Below are 19,763 nucleotides of genomic sequence, written 5' to 3'. Positions count from 1 at the left end.
AATGAGTGTGGGATGCTGGGCCTGGGCACTGTGCCTTCTGCAGGTGATACCCTTGATTCTGGGACAAAGCTGTCAGGGTTTAAGACCTGTTGGTGCTGCTGGATACCATCAGTAAGTTCCCCTGCATGTCACACAGTATACCACCCATGCCTCAGGTGGCAAAGATTTTCCAAAGCAAATCCAGCTTGCATCTCCCTCCTTCTCTTCCCTAGGAGTCTGCTGAGAGGGCAGGAGACTGACTAACCTTAGACGCACTATCAGCCTCCTTCCCAAACTCTGAAGGCCAAAACACTCAGGCAGAGCCTCTGAAACTGACATTCTGCCTTTTCTGCTTTCTTTCAGCTTCTCAAGCACCACTCCCAGTGAAACAATCATTCTTGTATCCTTCTCGTCCCCCTACAAGATTCCAGTTGGGGATTAAACTTTTGTCTAAGGATGACTTAGGAAAGCCAAACCACTTGCTTAGGTTTTAGCCCACCTCAACCTGGAGGGTGTTGAGGTGCACTCCGACCTTTCTTGGGTCCAAGGGTGAGACTAGGAAAAGCCGAGCGTTCGCCAAGCAGAGAGAAGTGACCAGCTCTTGTGACTGGGTTTAGCAAACCACAGGTCCTAGGTTTCTTAACTCTCGTGGATGCTCGGGGGCTTAAAAATAAGTGCGCGCTTAAAATCAAATTGATCTGGTGTGCATGAGCAAGTAGGGTGGATGCCACTAAACTTTTAAAAACCTGTAACAAGAGAGTTGAACATGTATTGGGGTCATTATCAAAAAAATTTTTTAAAGACCTCCAAAAACTGAACAGTGAAAGAGAGCAGCACTGCGCCTGTCCCGGGAGCTGGACAGCCTAGCCCCTCCCTCCGCAGCTTGGCGGAGAGAGAAACCGGTCGCCCTGCGCTCCCGGCTGCGCCCTCCCTGGCCCGCGCCCTGCCTAACCCACGGCGCAGCAGATCCGCTGAGCCTCTGTCCGCAGTAAATCTGCTGTCGGAAAATTCTCATTTCACGGCCTCGGCTACTCGAGTTCTACTCCCATAGACTCCACTGTAAAGAGAGTGAGTACAAGCGTGTACCAGATTTTCTCTAGTTACTTTCCAGATCATCAGAAGCCCTCTGGCTGGAGACGTTCCCCAGGTCCATTCACAGGCTAAAGAGCCTAGTCAAGGTCGCCAGGGTTAGGAGGACGCGTGCCCACGGTCGGTGCGTGGTGCTGGTCAAAATCCCCACGCTCTCCCAGACGCGGAAGCAAGGTCGCGGAGATGGTGCACGCTCCTGGCTACCTGCAGAGATAAAGCAAATGATCCTCCAAGGCGAGCTTCTACTCATAGCAACCGGACGGAGCACCGAAAAACTAACCAACAGATGAATGGTGCTCACCAATCAACTAGGTGCCAGCTCTGGTCCGCAGCCCTTCGGGTTAAGCTTCCTTAGCTCCTCAAGCCCTCCGCCTCACGTTCAGTAGCCCCACCTCCTCAGGCTCACCGTTCCTAGTCCCAGCACCTGAGCTTTCTTTCCAGGACTCCCATAGTTCAGTGTGAGAAATCAGGTGGTGAATTTCTCTTAGGTCTTTTGTAGCTGTAGCTGTGATCCAGTCATTAGCAAAAAGAGTCGATTCAAAGCAAGATATAATGACTAGTATCCTCAGTCACTGGGCCCTCAAAAGTCTAGGAAAAAGAGGTCAGGGCAAAGAAGTCAGTACCCAAGCTTCCCTTATCCCAGGGACCAGCTTACTATTTACAGCCTTCCTTTGGTTGTAAGCAGAAGTCAGAGTTTGCTGAGACCAGAGGCCAAAGCCTGGTCCTTCCTACAGTGCATCATGCTGGGATGGATGAAGGACAAGAGGGAGATAGTGGGATAGGGTAAGCAACCATTGGCAGGCAAGCCAGAGTCCTGGAAGGCTCTCCAACCCACATTTGAGGCTGCCAGGGTGCCCGCGGACCTCACACAGGTTAATTTCTCCGCATCTCCACTGCTAGAGGTACCCACACTCTATGAGGTTTGTCTGGTCTTAGGTTTGTTATAATGCAAGGCAAAGACTGGTTTCTTTGCTTGATCCAGGCAGACAAAAGGCCAGAGGATTTCAGAAATGTTTCCTAAGTGAAGGGCTTGAACCTAGCCCTCCCTGTCCATTCCTGCCGCCCTTCCATACGCTTAGAGGCTGTATCCAGACAGCAGCACCACTTTTGGCTAACCAGGTCCCTGGTGACCCCCACAGTGCCTTCTAGTTCCATAGGTTTTTTAATGGAGGCACAGTTGCATTATGGGAGGAGTAATGAACTGACCCTCTTGGGGAGGGGGAGAGGTCAGTCCACATTCTTGCCAGGACCCTCTATTTCCTGCAATTGGATATTGTGTACTGAGAAAACTGGGGGCCTGTAGCACTTTGGGACACAGTGAATGGATGTACCAGAAACTAAAGCAGAAATGGTCACCAGGTTAGTTGAAAAGCACTAGAGATGAGCTTTCTGAGAAAAAGTAACTGATTTCATTGAGTCAATTCACAAAAGACCTCTTTCTACCAGCAAAGGCTGCTTTGCTTTTTCTCTCCACAGATATAGAGGAGAGCAGCTGCCTGTGGCCATTTCAAAACAGCTGCCTCCTCAGAGAGAAGTAACAGACCCTTGAGAAGGAGGAGGAGATCTAACCTCCGGACCTGCAGAGTGCTTAATCACTCGTCAGCACCCCGCCTGTGCGCCCCTAGTCTCCGCTTCCTTCCAGCACAGCGGCCCTTCCCACCCTTCTCAGCCTGCTCAGTACTCCTCTAGCCACAGGCTATTAGTTCCTGTAGCTGCTGCCAACTTGCCTGGTGAGAAGCCAAGCCTGGAGGAAATAGATAGTACTAGAAGCCCCTTATCTTATTTAGGGCCAGCCATGGAAGATGGAGGATGCAGTGCCTTGTGCTGGTGACAGGTGAGCACAAAAGTCATGGTTTGTGATCATGCCACTGTCCCTTGCCTCCAACAGAGCCCACTTTGCCCTTTGTGATGATCTCTGCTCCTGGCACAGTCTGGAGCTAATAATGTCTAGAGAGGTCGTTCTGAGCATAAGGTAGAGAGGTGTGGTACTTCCAGTCTTAATTCTCCATGAGAAGTGGGTCGGGTGGCAAGAAGGGTGAGAAATCAGAGACTTTCCTCATCTAAGAGAAAAAGAGGGTGAATTTGAGTTGCTGCTATTGGAACAGCTCTAGCATTCTGCATGCTTGGTTGGTATCCAGCGAGACAGGCCATAAGCAAACGGGCACTCATTCAAGAAAAATGAGGGCAGAGGATGAGAGAAAGTAAGCACAGTGTCCTCTTGTAGGACATCCCTCTTGTGCCAAATGAGGCAGGGGGAAGAGAACAGAAGTGAGATCAAGCCTGGTCCAGGGATAAACAGATAGGAAGCTGCTGAAACCGGGGCCACATGGGCTGCATCCTTTCACCAGCTCCAGCAAAGACCATTTGTTCAGAAAGTAATTTGATCAAAGTTAATTTCTCAGGCTGAGTCTGAGAGCTTGTCCACACAGGCTAAGTTTTCTTTTTCCCCCATAATAAGATGCTTATTTTTCTTCATTGTTAAAGGGGTAGGAGCCCCAAAATTGGGGAGATGGAACGGTTGGCAGGGAGTACACAGCACTGGAAAGATATCTTCAGCAAGACCAAGTGGATGTTTTGCTTCAGTTTAGTTTTTTCCCACGAAAAGTTCAGGCACCATATTCTAGAGAAATACTCTTTGTATACATTTTCTAAAATCAGAAACTTTCTAAGAAATCTAAAAAGTTTTTTCAGCTTAACCAAAAGCTGTTAAAAAAAAAAAAAAAGCCAAAAAGCATCCATTCCTGGGGCCTCTAGAAGAATTATTGGTGAACCAGCCTTTTTTTTTCTTTCAATCTTTTTTTTTTAAATTGCAAAATAGTTGAAAAATCCTGGACCATTCTTTCAGCAATCACAGTATGAAAGTGTTCAGTAATCACAGTATGTAACAAAATTGAATTACCCACATGCCTCTGCCCTCAGCTCCCCTGTAAACATATACAAAAATGGCTAAAAATTGAGCAGAGGGACCTAACAGTTATAACTTACTTTGCATATTGTAATCATAAATACATAATATGAAAATCATGTTGATAAAGTCCGTGACTTCTTCTGACCTATGTCCTCACATTGGTCCATACAACCCTCTGCTTCTCATTCCAGTAGTAGCCAGCTCTGATCAGAGCAGCGAGAGGATCCTTAGCGACTAATGTATGTTCACAGATTTTTTTAAAAAGAAGGATTTACCTTATGCAAGCCACTCTGCTATCTGCCCTAGCTCTGAAGCTCCTGTATGCTCCCTAAAGGAGGAACTGAAGAGTCTACAGCATGCCACCATCAAGACTTTTCTTGGAGGGGGTAGGGGATAGCTTATTGAGGGGTGGAGTGCATGCTTAGCGTGCACAAGGTCCTGGGTTCAACCCCCAGTACCACCACTAAAAAAATAAAAAATAAAAAATAAAGAAAAACCTAATTACCTTCCCTCCAAAAAATCACTAAGGAAAAAAAAAGACTTTGCTTGATTATGAAAGAGGCAATTTCCTGCTGGGAGCCCAAGGGGCACCCAATAGAAACTCTCTGTAGTGAATGAAGGTCACCAAACGTATTGTGATATGAGTTCACTTTTCTTATCAGTGCGTCTGGTCTCTCAAGAAAATTGTAAGCCCCTCCAAGGCAGTCTCCTTCAGCCTTGTAATCCCCCAAATGCACCATAATATAAATTCTAAATGAGGATCTTTATGAGGGATGGTTTCAAAAGATGGCTTAATAATCATTTTAATCTCTCCCCAAAAGAAGTGAGAACTTTACTATATATAAAATAGATAAACAAGGTCCTACTGTATAGCACAGGGAACTATATTCAATGTCTTGTAGTAAACTGTAATGAAAAAGAATATGAAAACGAATATACATATGTGTATGACTGAATCACTATGCTGTACATCAGAGACTAACTCAACATTGTATATCGACTATACTTCAATAATAATAATAATAAAAAGTATATTGCAGTGCTGGAGATTTGTAGTCTGTCATTTCCTCTATCCAGGGGACAGAGAATTTGGGAGATGGCAAGTGCTTCATGTGCATGTGTTTTCATCGTTTGCATCACCATAGCCCTTAATTACAGTAATCATTTTCACAAATGGGCTTTGTTTTCTCCTCTGGCTCCTTGATTTTTGGCAGGCTGCACCAGGTCAACACCTGTTGTCTCGTTCGTTATACAGAGAAACACCTGTCAGTGGAGCCACTAAGTACTAATGTAGAGACTGTCATCTGGGGGCTTGGGAAACTTTGCTATTGTCAGAAGAAAGGAAAGAACACCTGTGTAGGGCCCAGGAGAGCTGAATGACAGCTTATTGACTCCTGACAGAAGATGTCGATGAATCCATTCCCCTTTCTCTACCTACTCCCCAGAAATGCAACCTGGGGCCGCAACATCTGTTAATGAGCGAATGAATGTGGTCAGATTCGAGGAAAATTCCTTTCTAAAGAAGACTGTAGTTAAACAGGTATGAGGGCTTTGAGGTATCAAACTCTAAATGGCTTTTACAAATAAATATCCAGTGGATAAAAGTGGAAAAAGGGAAGTAAGAAGAAAAGAGAAAAGATGCAAAGAAATGTTGGGAGAGGATGAAAAATGGGACCAAGAAGGTTTTTTTCCATATGATAATCTCTTTCAGAAGATCAGCATTTTGAGCGCTCTGGTGGCACTAGGCTGGTTCTAGGTAGAGATGGGTGTATCCAGCCTAATAGGCTTCACTGGAAAAACTCAGCGTCAATTCCTGAACGTAACGATTATTCTTTAACAGTGTAGATACTTAGATACGCTTATGTCCACACAAGGAGAAGTTAGAGAACAAAATGACAGAAAGTTTTGGGAAGACGAACAAAAGGAGATTAAAAGCCTATGTTTTTCAAAGACAGAGTTTAGCACCAATATTTATTCTTAGATTTCCTAACCTTTTGTTTCCTAGGTTCAAGATATATAGAAATCCACGCCAGCCCAGAGAAATGCCTTGATCCTACCTCAGCCTGTGAAGATCACCCATGGAGCTGGGAGTTACAAGGATGGGGACGACACGAGCCTTTCCATTTGTATCTCTTTCCAGTTGGAGCTCCTCTCCGCTGTATTCTGTGGGAGGAGCTGTCAGCCTGAATTCTTCCCCCAGATGGATTTTGCTTCTCTCTTCTGTCCCATTGTCTCTCACAAAACCATTCTCCTTTCCTTACATTATGACTCTTCCTAGACTTGGGAGCTCTCCTGGCATTGATACAAAGAGAAAGCAGGGTAGGGGCAGACAGTGGATGGATAGAATTGTAGGTAGGAAGGAGAGCAGGCAGGGGAAATCATGAAAAGAAATTTTAATCTTGGATTCATTCTTGATTTTTCTCTTTTCTGCACTCACTATATGCAATCCAGCAGGAACTCCTTTTGGCTTTATCTTCCAAATATAAGCAGAATCCATCCACTTTTCACCATCTCCATTGCAACCACCCAGGTATAAGCCATCATCACCCCCCAAAAGGCCCTGCTTTTGGCCTTTCCTCCTTTCAATTTTTTTTTAAAGCAGCCTAGTAATCTTTTTTAAAAAGAAAAGGCACTCCTATCCTTAAAAGTACTGGTCACTTCTTGTTTCACACCTAAAATAAAAGCTAAAATCCTCCCAGTGGCTTTCCAGCCCCTAAGTGACCCCCTGGCTTGCTCAGTTCAAGCCATACTGGCTTCCTGGCAGTTCTCAAAACTCGTCGGAAACAGACTCACAGACATAATAAACAATCTTATGGTCACTGGTGGGGAAAGAGGGTGGGAAGAGATAAATTGGGAGTTCGAGATTTGCAGATATTAACTACTATATATAAAAATAGATTAAAATGTATTTTTTCTGTACAGCACAGGGAACTATGTTTGATGTCTTATAGTAATCTATGATGAAAAAGAGGTATGGAATAGAAATATATGTATGTATATGTATGACTGAAACATTATGCTGTATACCAGAAATCAACACAATATTGTAAACTGAGTGTACTTCAATTAAAAAAGAAAAACTCAGCCATGCATTCACCTTAAGATATTCACAAAGATCACTCTCTCTGTTTGGACTGCTTTCCCCTAATGTATTTGTCTGACTAATTCTTCACATCCTTCAAGATTTTGCTCATGTTTTCTTCTCAAATGTCATCTGATCACCCTCCATACTCCCTAATACCCACGCTGCTTTTCTTTTTAATTTTTTTCCATAGAAGCTGTATATTTAATAAAGAGTTATGTATGCGTTCTTGCCAGATACTAATTCATCTAATGCACATACCAACTTATGGAGTAGGAACTGTTGTCTATTTTATAGGTCATAAGAAAACTGGGGCACAGAGAGGGTAAGTAACTTACCCAAGTCACCCAGCTAGGAAGTGGTAGAGCTGAGGCTGGGACTCAGGCTGATTCTAGGAGCAGCACCCTTACAACTGTGCTTTGATGTACTTAGCACTTTCTAATATACTGTAGGATATACATCTATATTGTGTTTGTTGTTTACTGTCTTTGTCCCCTGCTAATATGAAAGTTCCATGATGATGAGGCTCTTTCTTCTGTTCACAGATACCTAGAATGGGGCTTGATATATACTGTGGGTGCCCAATAAATGCTTGTGGAATGAATAAATAAACTCGATGATTGAGAGTCTGCTCTCCAGCTTGAGATACATCATTTTGGGCTCATTATCAAGACATCCATTTCTCAGGCACCTCGATTTATCCTCCAGGGACTTCAGGTAAAGTAGAACAGGGAGAAACTTCACTCTAGTTCAGATATTTTATTTCATCCTATCATTTTCGAATGAGTGAAACTGCCATAGAGATGCAGCTGTTATTTCCCTCTGATTTTTTTTCACCTTAAGTTTCCTTTACAATTCCACCCACCTCTCTCCACACTGTACTTGGAGTGGGTAAATGTGAAAGGAAAGAAATGAGGATTCACTCTTGGTCTTATATACACACACGCTAAACACTAGTTAGCTTTTACATTTTATATCCTCTAGGAATTTTGTAGTAATGACAGCACAAAGGCAGAAGGAATCTGCAGCCAGAGAATGGGCATGGACGATGTGACAGAAATGCAGCTGATTCTTCGTGGTACCCACACTTGAGAACAAAACAAGGCAAACCTCATACACGCAGATTTTTAAAAATTCCAGTCCAGCAAAGTGGAAGCCCTCAGTGCTTCAAAACTGTTTATTCTGTAAAGACAGCAGGCTCAGTGGTGGAAAAGACCCCTAATGAGAACCAACGTAACTGAATTCTAATTCTGCAGCTCACCTCCACACACACACATACACACACGCACGCACAGTAACTGTGTAGTGAGTTAAACCCTAGAGCCTCATTTTCATTCTCCATAAAAATAAGGGTAATAATTTCTGTTCTGACATCCTTTGTTTGGAGAAATAAAGGTAAAAACACAGTTGTAACTATGAATGTGAAATTATTACAGATTTAATTGATAATTTAAATTATGTAATTACAAAAATTATAATTGTTTACATTAAATTTGTTAAAACAATGCACTTCCTTAATACACAAAAGAGTCTCACAATGCATGGATATAACTATTTTAACCAGATCATCTTGCCTTTGGAGAAATGCAGGTAATAAAATCGATAAGATGAATGCCCTTGTGTGTCACAATCTGTGACAGAAGAGCTTGGTCCAGCAGCTTTTTACAAGGTGGGATTATGATGCCCTATAGGTAGTTCAGCAGCTGAAAGACAACTGCAGAGAACATTTGAGAATTAGGGTGAATGAGATTTATCGGCCTGATTCTGAGGAACACTAATGGAAGCGAAGATAAAGTAAAGAAGTCCAGTCTGCATTTGCAACTGTCTTCTTCAAATAGTGGTCTTTTTTCCCACCAACACATCTAAAGGCAGCAAGTCACTGCTGTGTCATCTTTTCTGACTCTAAGGCCTCCAGCAGGTACAGCAGTTTGCAGAGTATGAGGATTTGTCCGGATCACTTGTCCACCCTTTAAAAGAAAGGGATTTCGCTTCAGATTTCCATGTGGGAATACCTTTGTAGTGGACACTTTGAAGCCGTGCTAGTTAAAGCTATGTCGCAAAATCAAACAAATAATCTCCCATTGTCTGAACTGAATGCCTCCACCGTGGCTGACGTGCCAGAGAGCACCTGGAATAAACTCTAACCTCATTTTCTCCATTAGTAAAAGCAAAAGACAAACTCACTGGTTTCAAGACTTTTCCTCATATATGGTTACTTTTCAAAGTTTTTTTGAAAAAAGTATTTTAGGGCCTCTTACTGCATTAAGCTTTGTCTGTAATGTGTTTTGATTTGTTCAGAGAAACATGAGCAACAGGACTGTATGTTCACTAGAACAAGACATCATAGTGAAAATTTAGGGGCACATCTAATATTAAAATTTTTTTAAGTCAGTGTTTTCTAAGAAAAAAGAGAATCATAAAGGAATTGTCTATCTCAATAGCAAAGGTCATTGTTGGTTTGTTACAAAGGTAAAGCACTTTGAAACATTCGAAATTGTTCCTAAAAATATTACCTTTGTATTAATGAGTAAGGAAGGAAACTTTTGCACTTTCCAATACAACTGTTTCACACCCAGTCTATTGCTGTGGAACACAGGATTGTTAACAAAGCAAAATCTAGGGGACTCATTGTTTACAGCTTCTTAAAAGGAATCTCAGGAAACTACCTTCTGTGTTAATGCAGGGAACCAGGACGTACTGGACGAGGTCTTAGTATGAACTGACACGAGATGCAAGCATCCAAAGGGAAGAGATCAGCACACACCTAGACATCAGCATTAGAGGCTGCTGGAGTGAATCACGCAGCATTTCTCCACTGCACAAACACACCTGACCTCGGCACATAAAACACACATTCAGCCTTCTGCACAGGCACAGTGCTCCTAGCTCTGCAACCTGGAGAACTTGTCTTAACCTCTCTGTGCCACAGTCTCCTCACTGGGAAAATGGAGACAGTGATAAATAATCTTTGCCTCTGAGTGCTGATTTGACTGTCACCGTAAAAGCTGACGAGCTAATGCACACAAACGAAGCACTACTTCCCTTTCCTGGCACATCGAGTGCCTAAATACTGTTAATGATCATAATGTAACCCCTCTTTTCCCTCTCACATACTTCGGGGAAAATCATTTTGGAGAAGAAATGGATTACCATTTTGATGCAAGTCAACAAATATATCAAAATGGTCTTTCCTTTTCCAAGTCAGATTTCTTCAGTTCTGTGAAAGGTAAAGAAAACGTTCTTTATCCTGATTGGTAAAAATCACAAGGGATTTCCTTTGTCATAAATATCAGAGACAGTGTCATCAGATGACATGTAAAGGAATGATATGCCTCCAGTTTAACAAAAATAGTGCTCAAGTTTTGCAAGCAATGAAATAATGATCGCTTTTGTCTTCCCATTACTGGAGTGATGACATTCAGGCACCTATATCTTGTGTTCTACCAGTAAGCGTAGCATATCTCTTCTAGATAAAAAGACAGCTGTCATGTAATGCCGGAATAAAGCGTTCAGATCACACTCCATTTGTCAAGTCAGTATGTCACAAAATATCTTTTTCTTCTAGGGATTTTCCTAGCTTGTCCACATATTACAGGCATATTAAAGAGCCCTTCTTGTGTTAGAAACATAAAACACTCAAATAAAAACAAGCGCAAATATTCCATTCTCCAGGGGAAGATGAGAGTTTCCAGGAAACACACGTAACTGTATGCACACTTCTCTGTTACGTGCTTCTTTTCAACATGAAGCTAAAGGAGCAAATGAAAAACAGTAGTCATCACTCTACTTTATTTACATTTTGTTTTATTTTGTTTTTCATTCTTTAAAAAGTTTACCTATACTAAAATTCATTCTTTTTGGTGTGCTGCTCTAAGTTTTGTAAGTGCATAGACATATAACCATCACCACGCTGAAGACCCTCATTTGGTTTTAATTAGCCCTAAATTATACATAACATAATATAAGTGGCAAAGTGTAAGTGATTCATGCAAACACAGAGAATGGGGGAAAATGACAGAGGAAAGGTACATGGGCTTCTGTCTTCTGAAATAAGCCCTTCATTTCCACAATTTCCATTTACTAATTTCTTCTCTTTTGTTCCCTTAAAAAAAAAAAGGTCTCAGCTTAAAAGCTGCTTTCTCTCAAGTGCCTTTCCTGACTCATCTCCCACCCTAGATCTAGATTAGGTCCTCCTGTGATGTTTTCAGAGTATCATTACTTACCACAATTTACCTATACAGCTTTTTTCTGCACAGCTTTTTATGGGTAATCAGCCTAAAGTCTGTCTCCCACACGCCTAAGTTGAGAGTGTGATTGGTCCTGCAGTCTCTCCAAAAATGGCATTTGTTTCAACAATTTTTTCAGGCTCAAGGATAAAATAATCCTAATACTATCAAATTATTTTTAAAAATTTTTCATTGACATGTAGTTGATTTACAGCATTAGTTTCAGGTGTACTGTGAAGTGATTCAGTTATACATATACATACATATATTTTCTTTTCAGATTCTTTTCCATTACATGTTATTACAAGAAATTGAATATAGTTCCCTGTGCTATACAGTAGGTCCTTGTTGTTTATCTACTTTATATATAGTAATGTGTATCTGTTAATCTCCAACCCCTCATTTATCCCTCTGCCTTTTCCCCTTTGGTAACCATAGTTTGTTTTCCACATCCATGAGTCTGTTTTTGGTTTGTAAATAGAATTTGTATCATTGTTTTTTAAATTCCACATATAAGTTATATCATATGATACTTATCTTTCTCTGTCTGGCTTACTTCACTCAATGGCATTATTTCATTCTTTTTTATGGCTGAGTAATATTCTCTCTCTCTCTCTCTCTCTCTCTCTATATATATATATATATATATATATAAAATAGTCCAAATATATATATGGAGTATATATATTTCAAATATATCAAATTCTTAATGGCATCATACCAACCCCCTTCTAATGGTTAGGTAAAAGTTGTGTGAAAGGAAAGATCAGTATGTACAGCTGAACATCAGCAGAAGGATTTATAAAGTATGTAAATGAAGTTACATGTGGAGTCTTCCTGGAATGAACTTGTTTCCAACCAACAAATGGCATGAGATCTGCCACCAGTCTCTCTCCTCCCAGAGTTAGGCTCTACAGTTAGCTACACCCCTTAGCTTTCATTGGATAATCAGCTCTAAGCCAGGCTGGCCCACAAAGGTTGATCTGGGTTCAAATACTGGCAAGAAAGGCAACCTAGATGCTAGCAAAGATTTCTTTCACTTTGTCTTACTACAGAAATAGCAGTCACGTAGAGTAAGGCTGACGTGTCGCAAGATCGCATGTGACCGATCCATGTCTTCTTAGCTCCTCGTGCTCCTGCTTGCAAAGTGCTGCTTTAGTTTATTCAGTCCTTTAAAGATCTGACCAGTAAGAGGAGACAAAAAAAAGCATATACTTTCTGCCTTTTATACTTTTAAGCTGGGGGAACAGGCCACATCAGCAGCCAAGGTCCTCTCAACTAGGAATTCTTGCTACTCCCCAATTAAATGTTCCCAAGTTCTCTTTCTTCTGTCATCACTGGATCTATAGCAGCCCAGCCATGGCCCACCATGAACTCCGTGACAGCCGGAACTGTGTCTATTTTGGTCACCAGTTGAATCCCCATGATTCCTGTAACTGAGGATGCACTCAGGAAGTATTTACTGCCTGAGTGAAGAAATGAATGAATGAATGAATGGGTTCTGCTTCTGACTGTGCCATCAATTAGCTCTGTGGTTGACCCAGTTATTTACTTTCTTCATATTTCAGGCTTTCCTCAACTGTAACATGTAAAATCTATAAAAGCAGTTAGACTGGATAATCAGCAGGAGTCTTTTCAAAAACAAGACATATGTTATAAACATAGATCGATAAGAAAAAGTCACTTATCTTTACTTCTTATCTCAGGCACTACCAGCCATATTGCAGCCTATTTCAATTAAACTACATTAAATGACAGAAAGAGTATGTTTTAGTCCTGGCAATGCTGATTATTGGCATGTGGCTTTGCATAGTATATAAACTGCATGCACTTCCATTTTTTTATGTACAAACTTAGGAGAAGAATAAGGAGATTTTTGACCTTTTATATCCCCAATGTTTGATTATTCTAGTTGTTTTAAAAATTTGTTTTGTTTAAAGTAACTCTTTTTTTGTGAAAATTCCTGAATTGAAGTCTTTTAAGTGCCTAAGTTCCAAAGATTTTCTTTACACTGAAGTCAAATTTACAAGTCCTCTAAACCTTATGAAGAGGATAGACATTATAGAGTTATTTCTGAAAAGGACAATAGAGGGTAGATATAAACTGGGAAAAACAAAGCATAGAGGAAAAGCAATGTCCCAGGAGATGGAATCCCTGTGCTTGCGGGAGGATTAGGATAAGGTAACATGATCACAGCATCCTTGCCACGAGAAGAGGGGGAGTACTCTAACTTACAAGGGTGTATTAACATCATTTCATCTCCCAAACTTTTCACTTTTTTCTCTCTTTGAGACAACAATTTTGATTCAAGCAGAACAATTTTACTTCTCCCAGGATATAAATGGCTTTCATTTCTGCGAGAATTTCTTTTAGCCTTTGGAAAAGTGCCAAAGAGCCAGGATTTCTCCAGATTTTAAGCACATTTTTGACACCGTGCATCCAATAAGATGTGACACATGGACATAATGGGCTCCTAGAGATAATTTTTAAAAAGAAAATAAAACTCACATCTTTGTTACAGTAGTAAACCTCTCAGGCTGACAAGACCAGGCAGGATCAAAATGTCTTTCATTACATTCTTTCACATTCTTTTTAAAGGGCACTATTTTGCATTTGATGAAATAATGGCACACAGAAGGGAACATGCCCTTATTCAGAGCAGTTAGATTAAGAAAAAATAATTAGGTGTTGCCCTATGGCCAGAAACTCAAGGGAGACCAAAGATTCTCTAAAAAAGAAACTAGACTTATATTTAGTCACATATGATCCATTTGAGGAAGAAAAAAGTGAAGCATTTTAAACAAAATCTTTGTTCAGTGTATTTTCTTAAGATCACAGGTTTTAAAAAAAAATCTGGTTAAGTAGGAGAAGAGTCACAGAACAATGATAAATATAAATAAGTGGCAAAAAGAAAAATTTTTGAAAGGATGAAGAGCAAAACTGGATCAAGACAATAAAAAGACTATTTTTGAGATGACAGCAATTAATTTTTAACTTTTTAACGGACATCTTCAATTAATCTCCTAAAGACTCCTAAATCTTTGCGTGCCCCAGATATCATTCAATATCTTCATCTTAGATTTGATAAGAGCCTGAGATAAGGATTGGGTGTAGATAATCCCTTTGGAAGATAATTCTAGGAAGCAGTGAAGAGGGAGTTGAGAGAATGAAACCAGACATGAGAGAAAAGGGCAAAAAAAGGGGATAGATCATTGAACTGGTTACCAGCATCAGTACCTGGAGCTCAGACCCACCGGAGACATGCTGAGCACCTTGTAGAAACTGCCTCAAAATTGTCTCATAGAAGGATGGGGAAGTTGGAGCAATTAGCTATTGATTCCTCCTTCCTCCCACTTCCAGGCTGCTGGAAGCAGCTGTGCTGGTTGTGGGTACTGACGCCTTAGAAGAAAACCTTGAGGTAGAAAAGCAGAGAGGTGCAACATTTGCCATTTGACATGGGACCCTGGAGATACACATGGAAGTTCTTACTATAGCAATGCTGAAATATTTGGGCAAAGAAGAGATGGTGCAAAGCACTATAGTATCTATTAATATCTTGACTCCAAATTGCTCTTCTTCATACAGTCACTTTTCCATTAACACAATCACCCCCTTTCAACTTGCCCAAGCTAAAATGCTTTGAGTGATCATATCTTTTCCATCCACCATATCTAATGTTGAAGTTTCACTCTTTCTGTACTGGAAATCTGGAATCTGTTTCTTTTCTTTTTTATTTATTTGAACAAGATATATATTTTACATAGTTTTAATCATATTGTATGTATAATTTAGTTCCTTTTTATTTTAACATGGGAACACAATCAAATTGAAAATGGGTAATGATAAAGTCCTATATTTAGGCTAAGAAAATCAATTGCTCAAGTACAAGATAGAGCACAGAGAATCTAACAATATTTGCATTAAAACATTCTCAAATACAACACACAAGTAAAAGACCTTGGGATTGTGAGTTTGTCAAAATCTCAATGTAAATCGCTATTGAGATAAGGCTTCTCAAAATTACTTGCAATATTGGGATACTTTAAGAAAGATGCAGATACATGTTTCCAAAGCAGGATAAAATATTTTAAAATAGAACCAGAGAATAACAGCCAATAAAGTAGAAAACATTTGATAATATTATTTGATTGAATGATCTGAGGTTGTTCTAGCATATAAAATAGAATTGGGAGAATGATATCTTCTTTTGGAGTTATAGTTTTTGACATCAATTACTTGGATGTATTCCCAATTTCAATCCAAATATAAAAGTGAGTACTTAAAAAAAACAATAGAGGCCTTATTGCCATAACATTATTAGAGTTGAACAACTACTAACAGGATCCTTAATGGTTCATGTGTGAAAACCCATAGTCCCTTAGTTATAAACTTATAACTGTGACTGGAAGAATTAGTGTAAAATTTCTAAAATAGAAGAAGTCCTAGAAGAAACTTTAATTTCATGTCCAGTTACAGAAAAGCATAGATTGAGATTTACTTTTAAAAATATGGTTTGTGTTTTTAGACATTAAATAATTTAAATTTTAAAAGGAATGCAAACTTACTCAGACAAAAGAGACCTCTACGTTTAAAAAATGTAATCAATGTTGGTGTATTCAATATTGGTAGTATGTTCTTCCATGCCTTTTTCTATACCATTTCAATTATCTCCAAATATTTGGGAGGTTTTTGTTTATTTTAGGAAATGAAATCTTATAATACACATGGTTGTGCTGCCCTCATATAAAAATATGCCAAGGGTAGCCCTCCTAGACTAGATCAATACGTATGGATCTAATTCATTCTCTTAGATATTTGCTCTATGTTTCATAGACTCATATACAATAAATATATACTCTTTAAGTTCTTTCCAACATTTTTTAGCGGTAATTACTTACAACGCAAACATTCAAATGTACCTTTGATTTTATTTCCGTGCGATACAGTCCCCAAAACTGGGATAGCTGGGTCAAAGGTTACGAGCAATTTTTATCTGAATAAACACTGCCAGATTACTTAGCAAAAGCTACATATCTCCTCAAAGACCCCTGCAGCAATGCATGAAGCTCTCCACTTCTGTAGAAACATAGATATTCTGGATTTTACATTCTTGTAAAGATGTCTTCAATTATTTTAAAAGATTTGCTAATGAGATTGGATTATTTTGTATCATTCTGGAGCTTAGAACTAGTTTAAGTGAAATCAGCTTTTGGCTTGGTATATTTTTTTCTAGCAATGAGAGCTGTTCATAAATGAAATAGACTGCTTTTTTCAGAGATCAGTTTACTATTTCTGCAAACTATGCTTTGGAAATAACCTGCTAAAAATAATTCTTATATTTGCATAATAGTTTATTGCTTATATTTTAAATTTCTATTACTCTTTTGATCTCCATTAATCTGTTATTTTGTATGCTAGTTTTTAGTAAATCTTGTTTTCTGAAGATTTATATTAATCTCCAATGTATTCTCTCATTTTCCTTCTCCATGTGTCTCCCAGCCCCAGTTTTGTTTTTGGCATTTTGGAAAAAAACAGAGTATTATGGGGTACATCATTCACCCAGAAGTATGTAGTATAGTCATCAATATCCTAATTATGTGTCTTTTATAGATCACATACCAACTTAATATTCACTTTAAAATAGTAAAGTTTAATTCAGACTTATCTGTGAATGCAACACGGCTCTTAGATTTAGGTTTATCACTATTACCCTAGCCAATGTCAGTGATGCTGGAACCAAACTGCAAAATATTCCTCCCTTCGTCTCCCCATAACTGAATTTTGATATGAGAATCGAAGGTGAAGACTTTAAAAACAAGCTTAATGGAGTAGTTTTAATTAACAGTTAGATTGTATTTTGGTAGAGGTTGCAGTTCTTAGAAAGCCGGTGGGGGAAAAGTGTTCTTAGAACCGTGAACATCACAGACCTCAGAACTTGGTGATTACATGTCTTGGCAACAATGAGAGTAAGTACACCATCCCAAGGGCAGATGACATGCTATTTTCCAGACATCACTATTTAGTTGTGTCACTGTCCAGCGGCAGCCACCGATTAGGAAAAAAATCCTTCCTCCCCTGAAGGAGCATAGCCGGCACTGAAGGCAGTGGGGGAGATGTTGGCAAGGTACCGGAACAGGTGGCAGCAGCAGGTGTGATAGGCGAGAGATGACAAGGGCACAGAGTGTGCTGCGGCTGGCAAGCTGTCGGTAACCAGCGTTCAGGAACTGCCGAGAACAGAGAAAGAGCAGAGATGGTGGCATAGGGAAAGAGAAGCAGGGCAGAGCAGACTGTCATAGCAGGATGACAGCTACCCCCTGAACAAGCACAAACAGGAAATGTGATGAGAGTGGAAGTGGTGAACTGCAGTCCCAGACTGGCTTGGAGGATCACACCATGATGACAGGGAAGCCTGCGGTCCTCCAGCAGACGTGCGAGTCACCCAGAGCTCACACTCCAGAAGGCAGACCACATCTTGCAGTCACCGTGAGAGAAGAAAACAAAGAGAAAGGAATTCAGTCATATTTCTTTTTTTCATCTCTTTTGGATGCTTTGGCTTTTTTTTTTCCACTCAAGGAACCATGATCTGAGGAACATGTGGATGTCCCCAAATACTCTGAGAACCCAGAGGTCTTAGATTGGGAATCAGAGACTAAACATATTGTTAAAGCCCCAAGTGTATCTGCTCTATAGCTGTGTTGAGACTGCAATCAAGATGTCTAATTATAGATGATTGTAAAATACTTCTCTCATATAATTCAATTGACTAAATATTTACTGATGTCATATTTACTGCATTAAAAGGCCCAAAAAACAAGGAGTCGCTGAGGACTGTTACTATGCTGCGTTTGGACACTGCCTTGATACTATATAAATGTACAATATGATTACATTTAAATCCACTGTGATAGAATTCCATCAATATTTTATTATGTTTGTTTTGACAAATTATCTCACATAAGATATTTCTCCAGGATTCTGAAGTGTCAGACTTGCTCAGGGGGCAGTGGAGTTGCAAAGCAGAGCTGAGTTTCAGTACATCACAATATATTGTTTTCTGATACACCTAATAATAATTTTTTAAATGGTGATTTTTTTGAATGTCAGCCTGTGGCTATGACAAGATTGGTTTACTCATTCAAAATTCTTTTCATAGTGCTTACTTTGTACGGGTGCTGTTCTGGGTACAAGAGATGTCATAGACAACAACAATAAAAACAACCAAGACCTTTACTGAACTTCCACTGCAGTGAAGGGAGGCAGATGATAAATAAACCACTGAAAAATTAATCATAGTAAGCAGGATGGAGATATTAGGTTGGAGGACAAAATGTTGCTATGTTACATAGCACGGTCAAGTGCAGCATTCGTGACAAATTGCCACTGCAAAGTAACATAAAAAGTGAGGAAGCAACCTGTGCAGATATGGAAGAAAATTATTATGAAAAAGACACACTTGGTGCAAGTCATTCATGAATTCTGTTGTTCAGGGAATCAGAGAAAAGGAAAAGTGGCTGGAAGGGAATGTAGGAATGAGAAAAAAAGTTTTTTTTTTAAGATGCAGCGATTAACCACTTGTGTGAAGATGAGGATGATTAGGAAAGAGGAAGAACTTGATGATATAAAAGAGGGATGGAAGATGCTGGGAAGAGATTCAGTGCTCTAAGGTGGGATAGGCTTTTTCCACCTCAACACTGGGCCAGACAATTCCTCATTGTGAGGGCTCGTATGTATCCTAAGACTGCTTAGTAGCAACCACGACCCTACTACCCATTAGACGCCTGGAGCTCCCTCATAGTCAAGTTATGATGATCAAAAAACGACTCTAGACTTTGCCAAGTGCCCCCTGGGGGACAGAACCACTGAGAACCACTGGTGTAGGACTTGGTCTTCAGCAAGAGCATAGATAGTTCATCTACAGTAGCAAAGGGAAAGCAGGGTAAATGGTCATGGATTCAGATGATCTTAAAAATGTGATAGGTGGAATATAAGGAGTTACTTCTGATCGATTCTGTTTCACCTGAGAATGTGTAGGGGAAAGAATATACTGGAAATTGAAGAAGAGGGGAACAGCATCTGGGCGAGTGAGGGGGCGAATGGTCTAGGGAAATGCAGCTGGACTGCCAGAGAGCACTAAAGCTAGGTAATGAATTCAAAGTAAAATCAGCCAGCCTGGTTAGGCATTATGACCATGGCTGCGGGTGAAGGACAAGGCTGCTTCTACCCAGCCATGTAGTTCCTCTTACACAATAACCTATATAGTCAGCTGCTTACTAGATGGAGATCAGGGGGAAGGGAAATACAGAGACAAAGGAATTTTTAATTAATAACTCAAGATACTCTCCAGTCATACTAGGAAGCTATTCGTGGCTACTTCAAATAGACGTCTCTAACAAGGGTTATATTTTGAGAATTGTAAATATATTTTTGTCCTTCATCTTTCTGAGTATAAGATCTTTATGAAGCTGATCCAAAATATACA

Source organism: Vicugna pacos, chromosome 2, assembly GCF_048564905.1.
Source record: "Vicugna pacos chromosome 2, VicPac4, whole genome shotgun sequence".
NCBI classification, from domain to species: domain Eukaryota; kingdom Metazoa; phylum Chordata; class Mammalia; order Artiodactyla; family Camelidae; genus Vicugna; species Vicugna pacos.
The sequence above is the reverse complement of the archived record's forward strand: the minus strand, read 5'-3'. Positions refer to the sequence as shown.